The sequence below is a fragment of the Chenopodium album genome, chromosome 9 (assembly GCF_948465745.1).
Source record: "Chenopodium album chromosome 9, dcCheAlbu1.1, whole genome shotgun sequence".
NCBI lineage: Eukaryota > Viridiplantae > Streptophyta > Magnoliopsida > Caryophyllales > Amaranthaceae > Chenopodium > Chenopodium album.
The window spans coordinates 28,481,883-28,493,885 of record NC_137842.1 but is presented as its reverse complement, the minus strand read 5'-3'; the positions used below and the strand labels follow the sequence as shown (position 1 = coordinate 28,493,885).

At 39.6% G+C, this 12,003-nt stretch overlaps 1 non-coding gene across 1 annotated transcript; it reads right to left on the bottom strand.

Moving 5' to 3' along the window:
• Window positions 1-5,154: 5,154 nt before the first annotated feature.
• On the bottom strand, window positions 5,155-5,261 carry LOC145561187 (small nucleolar RNA R71). Its single transcript, XR_014093750.1, has one exon. It is a non-coding gene; the product is annotated as a small nucleolar RNA R71 (small nucleolar RNA).
• Window positions 5,262-12,003: the final 6,742 nt, after the last annotated feature.

Here is a 12,003-nt window from a genome sequence, read left to right as displayed (position 1 = left end):
CTTTCAGAGATGTGTGCTCGACGGTGCAAGATATGCGTTTATTAACTCTCTTATCCGTTTTTACTAACGCTAGTTTTCAGGTATTGGCGTTACAAGAATGATTTTGGATCACAAAACGTTCTGAATTATTCTCTGTCCCTGTCGCTACTTTGACATTTGTTTTTGAAACTTGCGTTTCTCCAAACTCAGTCAAAGTGGGGGATTATGTAGACACCCAATTGTGTCTCCCTAAAACCAAACCCATTGATGAATACTTTTCATGTCGAATGATAATCGAATGAAGTGAAGTGTGAAAAGTCTAGTGTTGCGGTTAGTTTTTATTAAAATCTTTCCTTCTGTTTTCAAAAACTTGCTCTTTTTTATGAAAATATCCAATCTAGTTTATTTTGGTCCATGATAAGGGTCCAATAATAGTGTAGTTTGATAGGGCTCAAAAAGAGATTTCCAACGATATATTAAAAGCCCAATTCTGATGAATAATGAGGAAGTTATGGCCAAAATACTAAACTGGACCCGGTTTTGTTCTTACATAATTACGCCCAATGATCTAGAGGAGGGCCTATTAATATTTATCATTCCTAAGATATTAGGATTGATTAAACGGGTTTTTCACCATATACCCATGAGATTTTGGTTTATTCCCCATATACCCATGAAGTTTGTAAAATTCATCATATACCCTTAGGTTTTCACAAAAATACATCATATACCCTTGATGACTAATGATTGTTACCTTTGTCAATTATTAGGGTTACTTATGACCCAAAACTACCTTAAATACATTCATCACCTTCAAACTCATCCACATTTCTTTTTCTCACCTTCAAATTTCTTTTTCTCATTCTCAAAATCGATTATACGGATATGATTATTTAGATTTGGAGTGGTTTTAGCGATTGGACAAAGGAGAAGAGTGGTTTCAGGGATGAAAAGAGAGATATAAGGTGGTATCGATGCATAATTAATCAAATTCCACTCATTTTGTTGTCATCAGGGATATATGGTCAATTTTTGTAACAACTCAAGAGTATATGGTGAATTTGACAATTTTCATGGTTACATGGTGAATAAATAAAAAGCTCAGGGGTATGTTGTGAAAAAACCGTTGATTATATTCTTCTAGAATTCTCTAAAAGGTTCTCTTAAATCCTAATGGAGTTAGGATTGACAATTATGTTTCAAAGAGTTTGAAATTGAATAAAACTACTCCTTTTGAGAATCCTTGTTTTGTACAAAATGGAATATATTTAGATATTATTTTCATGACTCATAATCTTTATCCAAGTATTATATGGTTGGATAGATCTTGAAATTATCTTTCCAATGATATATTATAATATTAATTCTGAGCTATAACGGAAAAGATATGAATGGAATACGAAACTCTATCAAACACTGACAACCTTCAACTATTTTAGACATATCATTTTATATACAATAGATTTTAATCTGATTCTAATTGGGTTAGAACATAGACTTCAAGAGATTTCCAACGACATATTAAATCACTTATTTAGATTTATGGATCAAAAGATATGATAAAAACAAAATCCGCAAAAATGTCTTGCACCGCCTAACGACATATTCATCGCTTGGCGACAAGCCCTCTTGTTGGCGATAGAGATGTGTTTTATTCCTTTTCAAACTCTGATTCTTTTTTATCAGTTCTGGACTATTTTCTTATAAATAGGGTGCCTGGATCTCCATTTTAAAATCATCAACTCTCAACCAGAACTCTCTAATTCTTCTCTCTCTCTATGCTAAAGATTATTCTCTCTTTCCCTCTTTCTAGCCTAGCCTTTTACAAACACAATTCCTCATACATTATCACTAGACACACCTAGCCGAATTCGAAGTTGCCTTTCCTTAGACATGAAAGGTTTGATATTTCTGAGGGTTTGGTCACAAATCTCTATTTTAATTATTTAATTTAATTGTTTGTTTTATATTTTCTTTGAAGTTACTAACGCGTGTATTTTGTTATTAGAAAGGGATACAAGGCATCCAAGTAAGTACTTTAATTGGTTTATTGATATTATGATATAAAAACCATGCTTAGATTATTATTTTGATTCCTAGTATCACGTTAGGATGTTTAATTTCTTCCTAGTATCACGTTTAGGGTAATAACTAATATTTCTAATATCAAGTATGATTAAAAGAATGCTTCCTATTTCATTCCTAATATCATGTTAGTATCATGTTAGGGCTAAATCTTTGATTTTTATTTTTTAGTGACATGCTACGGTTTGTTATTAATCTTGTTAGTATCATGCTTAGGATCTTGCTATTAATATTATGCTTTAACATGATTATTTTTATTGTTGTCATGATTATTTTTAAGATTATTGTAATTATTATGATTATGATGATTATTATGTTGCATGATATTCATTGTTATTGCTTGATCACGACTTTTATGCATGTTAAAAGGGAATTTGTACTTGTAATCATGCTTAATAAGATAATTAATAATCTTGTTTAGGTTAATATGATTATAATTCAAGTGATTGCCAATAATATTTGTGCATTAATATTCAACAAGCAGAGATTAAACAGGTTTAGGTAAACCTAATGATTGCATGTTAGTCAGAAAGCGCACATGAATACGAGAAGAATAAAGTAGAGGCCTTTTATTAGGGCGAGTTCTTTCTCTTTTAGATTAGATTTGTACCATCATCCCCGAACTTCAAGTCTTGGTTCCAGACCTATTGGAGTTAATAATCTGCTGGATCGTTAAGAGGTGTAACCTTCACCAAGTGAACGGTTTACAAGTTCCAAAAACTTGTTGGCGACTCTTTTGCTCTATCTTCCTTCCTTTTGGATGACACCATGCTTAAGTGTATGATCATAGTGGGGCTCAAGTGTGGGATGGCTTAAAATATTCCCTACAAAATCTGAACTTGGTGAAAAACTAGGGCTACCTGCGTCTTCACTTTAGGGTGAAGAAGGCAAAGTATCTTGATGAGTGTCTTTTATGGCACTCATTTGGCTTCTTTTAGGATGATTTTCATGCTTTTTTTATAGCTCTTTTCTTTAGTTTTCCTTAGTTTTGTTCTTTATTCCTTTAGTTTGTGCTTTCCTTAGTTAGTTTTCTCTCTTTGTTCATTTCTTTGTTTATTTGGTCTTTTTCCCTTTTATTTGCTTGTTTTCATGTATTTTCAGGTTATGATCGTGTTCCAAGGATTCCCGAGCCTTCCTCTCATATTTCTCATAATTTTGGATGCCTCTTGCTTGTCATTTGGAGCTCAAGTTTGAAGGAATGCAAGGAGCAAGTTCATGAGATCGGTGCATGCATGCGATGGGGGCATCATATTTGGAATGAACCTACCAAAAGAGCCATTTCAAGACTGCCTACCTTAGTGTTCATCATCATCACCAAGATGAGCGCACGAGGATGAGCTAGGACGAAGAAGAGGGAGCTCCCCTGCTTCCAGGTGCGGGCGCGCACGAGGGTGTTGCGGCCGCGCACCTGGGTGGCGCTGGCACGCCTGATGTGGGTGCGGGCGCACCTTCCAGGGCCCCTGTTCCGTACCCATTTTTTCGCGGCCGCGCCTCTCCCTAGTTGCGACCGCACATTTCGGGGTTTCTTTTGGACGATCTAACTAACTTTTCTCTTGTTAGTTTTATTATATATAGTTTTTCCTTCTATTTTTAGAGGGAGAATGATTAGAATAGAATTAGAATTAGTTTTAGATAAAATTAAAGAGATTTTTAGAGAGAGTAACTCTAGGTTTTAGTGAGAGAATTTCATGGTGGATTGTTGATGATTGAAGATTTCTCCATTTCATTTGATTTTTATCATGTTTGTAAGGATTCCTTTTCTTTAATTCAATCTTTAGTTTGATCCTTAGTTTGATTTCAATTGTTTTGTTTAATGTAAAGTTTGATTGAAGTTTGATTGATTTGTGATTTGATTTTAGTTTGTTTAATTTGATCATGATGAATTTGTTGTTTAGCTTTGTTTTGATCTTGATTTCTATGGATTGTGAGTAGTTTGATTGATCGGGTAAAGGTGAAGCATATATGAGTAATGGATTAATGTTAATTTGGGGAAACTAATAGAGTTGATGATGTGATTAAATTGGTTAATTTATTATGTGCATGTGTGTGTTTGATTTAGGCTTGATCACCCTAGTTATTCACACTAGATTGCATTGTAGGTTCACATTGATACGGTCCATTGATTTGTGGCTTGCATTTAACGATTGAGGTGTCTTGTGACGTTCCTAGCTAGAGTTTATCGTAGTTGACGCTAGTTAGACCTCTAGGAAAATAACTTGGTATTCTCTTTTGGTTGCATGATTGGTTTTCCCTCGCATCACTCGACTTAGTCAACTCTTTCCCAATTAGCGGAATCCGTTACAAGTATATGTGGTTCTCGAGCCCTAGTGTTTATTACATTTTTCCCAACCTAGGTTGTTTAGTTGTTTAACATTCACACCCTTACCTCACCTTTCCGGAATAGCTTGACTTGACAATATAAGATCGCCCTCCATTCCTTAGTGGTTCGACCCTAGACTTACCATTATACTTGTATAAGGATGTGTTGAGAAATTACAAATTTTGTTTACCCTAGGGTAGGGTTAGTTTCAATGACCTAGTCCGACCCCTTGTGAAAATAGCGCCGTTGCCGGGAGTGGTGTTGTGATTTTGTATTGTTGTTGAGTCTATTCCATCTTATTGAAAAACACAAAAAGATTTTCCTTTAGGCTACATTTGTAGCCGTGTTACTAATAATTTTGTTTGAGATTGTGTGTGCAAGTGAACATGGGAGAAGCTCATAGAGTGACATTGAAGGAGTTGGGTACTCCGGGTGCTTACAAGTATGAGAGTGGGATTGTTCCATTGTTGGTTCCGGATAACGATTTTGAAATCAAACCAGCTATGATTAACTTGATCGAGAGGAAACAATTCTGTGGTACAAAAAGTGAAAATCCTCTCAATCATCTCAAAGATTTTGAGAAGTATTGCAATACAATTGTGGTAGCCGGAGTTGCTCAAGAGTATATAAGGCTCAAGTTGTTTCCCTTCTCTCTCATTGGAAGAGCTTTAGAGTGGTTGGATAAGGAGGTCAAACCAAGGTCCCTAAGGACATGGGATGAAGTTACCAATGCTTTCTTATCTCGCTTTTTCCCACAAAAGAAAACGGCGAAATATAGGGCTTTGATCCAAAGTTTCAAGCAAGGGCCTAATGAGAGTTTCTATGAAGCATGGTAGAGGTATAAGGAGTATCAACGAGAGTGTTCACATCATGGGATTCCTACCTACCAAATTATACAAATATTCTATGGTGGGTTGAGTTCTCAAGGAAGAGCAAACTTAGATGCCGGAGCCGGGGGCCCGATAATGAACAAAACGGAAGAAGAAGTGGTGGATGCAATAGATGAAGTGGTGAGACATTATATGAATTGGCAAGAGGTGGAGAAAGAGCCAACTAGCAAGGGGTGCTCGATCGAACAACTCATTGCCATCAACGATTTGGCCACTCTAATTTTGGATTTAGGGAAAGAGGTTGTATCCCTCAAGGCCAAGCTTGAGAGTTCTCCTTCGAAAGCTCTGATTCTTCCCTCCCAAATTAAGGGGAGAGGTACACCTTCTTACCCCAACACTTTTCCTTCTTCTTGTTTCATGATTAGAGAATGTTGGCCTTGTGATTTATGTGGAATGAATGATCATGATGCTTCTATGTGCCCCAATGTTCCTTGTGATGAATGTGATGGAATTGAAAATGAGCATGTGAATTATGTTGATAATCATAATTTTAAACCTAGATTTTAGGTTCAATGAAATGTTTGAAATAGGAATTATCACAACCAAGCGAACTATGATAATTATAAGCAAAGTGGTGGTTGTAGAAATCATGGAGTCCAAGAGATTCGTGGTGGCTATAACAATCATGGTTATAATGGTCAAATTCATTGTCGAGGGCATGGGGATCATAACCAAGGTTATGATAACCATAGTCAACATCATGGCCAAAATCATGCTAGGGGTAATTGGAATAATCAAATTAGGGGAAATTTTCAACCTAATGTTCAAAGAGGTAACCCACTTAGATCCATTCTAAATACTCAAGGCCCAAGTGATAATTTCTATGATCAACCATTTTCTTCTAGGAGTTTTTTGGAAGAGGTTTTTGAGAAACAAGCCAATTTGCTAGGATCCTACATGGTCGTGAATGATGAGAAGTTTAATGACATGTTGACTCAAAATAAGGAGTTAGGAAACCAACTTTCTCAATTGGCTAGTGATTTTAAGGAATTTAAGAATTCTTCTTCTTCTTTGACTTCATTGAGCTTAGATTCTAAGAACCCTATGGATGCAATTGTTACTAGGAGTGGTAGGGTCCTTGAGAGTGGAGTACCTAAGAAGAGTGATGCTAGAGAAAGTACTAGCAAGAGCCCGATTCAGATTAAGGGAGATGAGAGTCCTTTAATTGAGAAAATTGATGAAGAATAAGTAGAAAGAGTGAAAGAGAAATAGAAAGAACTTTACAAGCCCAAGCTCCCTTATCCCCAAAAGTATAATAGGAAAAAATTGGATGAGCAATTTGGGAAATTCATAGAGATGCTTAAGCAACTTCATCTTACTCTTCCTTTCACCGATGTGGTAGAACAAATGCCAAACTATGCTAAGTTCCTTAAAGAAATTTTGAGTGGAAAGAGGACATGTGATATGGCGGAAACGGTTACCCTAACCGAGAATTGTAGTGCGATCATAATGAATAAGATGCCACCTAAGTTGAAGGATCCCGAAAATTTCTCTATCCCTTGTGCTATTAATAAGAATCAAATTGATAATGCCTTATGTGACTTAGGGGCTAGTGTTAGCCTTATGCCATATTCGTTCTATCAAAGACTAGAGATAGGGGAACTTTTACGTTCCAAGATTACATTGCAATTAGCCGATAGTTCGATCAAGATCCCAAAGGGTAAGGTAGATGATGTTCCCTTGAGGGTGGGGAAATTTGTCATTCCAGTAGATTTTGTAGTGTTGGATATGGATGAAGATGCTACTATCCCTATCATCTTAGGTAGACCATTCCTTGCTACATTGGGGGCTATGATTGACGTCAAGAAAGCTAAGATATCTATTAAGATAGGAAAGGAGGTAATTGAGTTTGATTTGAATGAAGGTATGAAATATCCATCTTCTTCTTTTGAAAATGGCATAAGAGTTGAAGTTCTTGATAATATTGTGCAATCCATGCATGAGTACTTGCTCATATCTAATGATCCTCTTTAGTGTGTTTTGTTGAACAAAGAAAAGATAGGCGCTCCTAGAAAGGAAGTGAAATTGTATGAAGATTTGCTTGATGGAAGCATTGAAGGAAGTGATGAACAAATTTGCATGGGGATCTCATGTCAAGATGCTTTGCAAGTGGCCTCGACCAAAGAAGGTACAAGTATGCCTATGGTAAAGCTCAAACCTCTACCATCACACCTTAGGTATGAATTCTTAAGCCAAAATTCTACTTATCCCGTAATTGTTAGTGCATCCTTGAGTGACAGCCAAGCTCAAGCGCTATGTCATGTTTTTAGAGAGCACCAAGGTGCTTTGGGCTATACCATTGATGATCTCAAGGGTATAAGCCCCGCTTTGTGTACGCATCATATAACGCTTGAGGAAGGCAAGCTTCCCTGTATTGAACAACAACGTAAGCTACATCCCCAAATGGGGGAGGTAGTGAAGAAAGAGATCACCAAGATTTTGGATGCGGGAATCATATTCCCCATCTCAAGCTCTAGGTGGGTCTCTCCCGTTCATGTTGTTCCAATGAAGGGAGGTATGACAATAGTCAAGAATGAGAAAGGTGAGCTCATTCCAACTAGGACGGTCACCAGTTGGCTTATGTGTATAGACTATAGACGTCTAAACACATCCACCAAGAAGGATCACTTTCCCCTTCCATTCATTGATCAAATGCTTGAAAGACTAACAAGGCACAAGTTCTATTGTTTCCTTGATGGTTACTCGGGATTTTTCCAAATCCCAATTCACCCCGACGATCAAGAGAAGACAACGCTCACATGCCCTTATGGGACCTTTGGCTATAGGAGAATGTCGTTTGGTCTTTGTAGTGCTCCCGCAACTTTCTAAAGATGCATGATGAGCATTTTTGGAGATATGTTGGAGGAAGAAAGTGAGGTTTTTATGGACAATTTTTCCGTAGGAGGGGTTTCGTTTGAGGATTGCCTTGAGAATCTTGGAAAATGCTTAGCAAGGTGTGAGAAAGTGAACTTAGTGTTGAATTGGGAAAAGTTCCACTTCATGGTGGAGGAAGGAATAGTTCTTGGACACAAAATCTCTCATAAAGGAATAGAAGTTGATAAGGCCAAGATCAAGGTTATTGAGAAGCTTTCACCCCCGGAGAATGTAAAGGGAGTGAGATCATTTTTGGGGCATGCGGGCTTCTATAAAAAATTCGTCAAGGATTTCTAACTCATTGCCAAGCCCCTCAATGACCTTCTCCAAAAAGATGTTGATTTTATGTTTGATGACAATATTTTGGAGGCATTCAACAAATTGTAGAAAGCTTTGACTTCCACTCCCATTGTCAAAGCCCCTAGTTGGGATTTGCCTTTCGAGCTTATGTGTGATGCTAGTGATACGACTATTGGGGGTGTGTTGGGTCAAAGGGTTGATAAGAAGCTCCATGTCATCTATTACATGTCGAAGACCCTCAATTGTGCTCAAAGGAATTACACAACAACGGAAAAGGAGTTCTTAGCAATTGTTCATTCCTTTGAAAAGTTTTGTTGTTACTTGTTGGGGTCCATGACTATTGTGTTCACCGATCATGCGGCTTTGAAATACCTCTTTGGGAAAAAGGAACCTAAGTCAAGGTTATTTCGTTGGGTTCTTGAACTTTAATCTTTTGATATTGAGATTCGAGGCAAGAAAGGAGCGGAAAATATGGTTGCGGACCATTTATCCAGGCTTGAGGATTTTCAAGTCCAAGATGATGGGTCCCCTATTGAAGATAGAATGTTGGACGACTTCTTGTATTCTATAAATGTGAAGAAACTCCCATGGTTTGCCGATTTGGTTAATTACCTTGCTTGTGGGGAGTTTCCTCCTTCTTTTTCCAAGAATCGTAGAAAGAAGCTTAAGAGAGAAGCTAGGCACTATGTTTGGGATGAGCCGATTTTGTATAAGAGAGGTGTTGATGGTTTTTTACGTCGATGTGTCCCAAATGAGGAAATACCAAATGTGTTGAAGATGTGGCACTCGGATGCTAGTGGTGGAAATATGGTTGTTTCTAGAACGGCTTCTAAAGTGCTTCAATGCGGATTATGGTGGCCAAACCTCTTTAAGAACACTTAGGAATTTGTCAAAAGTTGTGACTGATGCTAAAGGACCGGGAACATTTCAAGGATAAATGAGATGCCCCAACAACCCATCCTTGAGTTGGAAATTTTCGATGTTTGGGGAATAGATTTCATGGGTCCTTTTCCTGCTTCATATGGGAATCAATACATTCTTGTTGCCGTTGATTATATGTCAAAATGGGTTGAAGCCATTGCTTCTCCAACAAATGACCATAAGGTGGTAATGAAGTTGTTAAAAAAGGTAATTTTTCCAAGCTTTGGCATTCCCAAGGCGGTTATAAGTGACAATGGGTCTCATTTTGTGCATAGTGTTTTGGGTGTTTTTGTCCCTCGGGAGAGTTACGTCACGAAGTCTTATCCGGCTGAGTTGTACCTGCAAAACAACGGAGACTCCGGGTGGTAGGAGCTCCGCCTCGGATTATCAAGTTAGTAACTTGAAAGGGAATAAAGAGTACAAAAATTTAGGTGCGGATCTGCTTGGATTCCAAGCTCAGGTGCTTCTCTGATGTGAGAGAATGCAGGTGTAATAAATGATTGAATGTGTCCCCAAAATGGGGAAATATCTCCCTATTTATAGGGTCATTGGAGAACGTGCCCTATCTAGGTCACTTGACCTAAATTTCAGTAGGTTACGCCGTTTTATGGCGCTTCTTGGAATTTGGGCCCTTGACGGCCGTCATTTCAGAGATGTATCTATGGGCGCCACGTGGGCCATCCTAAACTCGACACGTGGCCTCCTCTCGTTGGTTCACGTGTTTAGGGTATTTTTACCCTAAACATTTGCCCCTCACAGGGCGCACGTGCATATCACGTGGGGCCTGTGACACATGTCCACCTTTCAAAGGTGACCAGTAACGGGTAAAATTTTAATTTCAAATCAAAGTTTTCCCCCCGCTTTCACCTTCTATAAATAGAAGTTTACCCCCCCTTCTCTCACCTTACGCTCATTTTGACTTTTTAGAGAGAGAAAGAGAAAGCTTCTAGAGAGAAATCCTCTGCCTCCGTCTGCATCAAAGCAGTTTCAGTTTTCCGTGTGCTAGAAGTTCAACACCCGGTTTACCGGCTGTAGCGGTTTTCGTGTTTTTCAGAGTAAAAGTAAGGTAACCGCCTGTACCATTTTAGTTTTTCTCCTTTTCAACGTGTATACAATTTTTTCTCCGCCTGTATACCTAGTTTTTTAGAAAATATAAATGAGTTCTCAATCCACTCACTCGGCATTGCCTAGGACACTCAGCCGGTCCCCCGGAACGGCTGAGTCTAGAACAGGGGGTGCCTTTTCTGGACTGTCAGAACCGATATGCTCATCTCTGAATTCCTCCCTCTCTGTGTCTGTGTAGGACATAATGGCCAGAACGAAACAGACGGCCAGACGGTCTAGAAGCCGGCACACTATGGAAGTGCCAGCCGATGAGGTTGTTCCCGACGGGGAATAGAGGGATTTGGAGGAGAGTGGTTCCGATGAAGAGGCTCCCTCTACTCCCGAGAGATCGGGGGTACGAGAAGTAGACGGCGAGGGAGCCGCCTCTTCTAATGAAGCCGGCGATGCTGAGGCCGGCCAAGGGTCAAGGGCCGAATCTTCCGGCTCTGACCAAGATAATTTCGCGGCTGACTATCAGCAGCCTCCTAAGGTCGCTGACAACCCCAACCCCAAACGGACCCGGATGCTGCCGGGCAACAATGCCCTTCTCAAGAGCGGCTTTAGGGCCTTCAAAGAAAAGCACCCCTTTGGAAGGGGCTGGGACATCATCGTTCCTCCGGCTGACGCTGTAATGGCCTGGAACGGTGATATTGATAATGCAGACCATTACTTTGTCTGCTACGAGGCCGTCATCGAAGCCAGCCTCCGGTTCCCCCTCCACCCCGGGATTAAGAAAATCCTAAAGGGGTACGATGTAGGAGTTAGGCAGCTCACCCCCAATTCGTGGGTGAACATTCTAAGCTACATCGCCGCCTGCGAGTTCCAAAATATAAACCCAAGCTTTTTCGCCTTCGCTCACATGCACTATTTAAGCAAGGCCCCAGGCGGCCATGGGGCATGGTATACTCTGACTACCTTGCCCCAATATTTGATGACTTTAGACAAAGTGTCCAAATGGTCCGGGTGGAAGGACAAGTTTTACATGATTTCTTCCCCAACTTTAAGACATAACCGGACACTACGCCGGTACAACACTGAGCCGGCTCTTCTAGGCAGGAAGTGCCCTCTCCCGGTGCTATCTACTAAGGCCCGAGAGCAAATAATAGAGCCGGGATTTTTTGAAACAACAACTGAGTCCATGGGGGATGGGACTCACATTATAGTTCCCAAGAACTGGATCCCCCATCCGGACTTCTTAAAGGATGAGTGCTTCTTGTCCGCCTGCGGGCTGAGTACCATGTTTCCCAAGGGTAGAATACTTTACATCCGGCATGCTTGTTATTTTTATTTTTATTGCAAACTTGCCATAATTTCTTCTAACCATTAATTCTGCTCATGCAGCCGACGCCTTGAGAATGGTCGACCCGGCGAAGACACCGGCTAAGTCGGCGGCGCTGCTGCGCAAAGAGGCTGCATTTGCCAAGAAGGCAGCCGTCGAAGCCAAAGACTCCAAGAAAGGCGGGGTAAGACCGCCTGACTTTTATGCGTTTATATATATATTTTTTTAACAATTTGTCGGTTTGGTATACT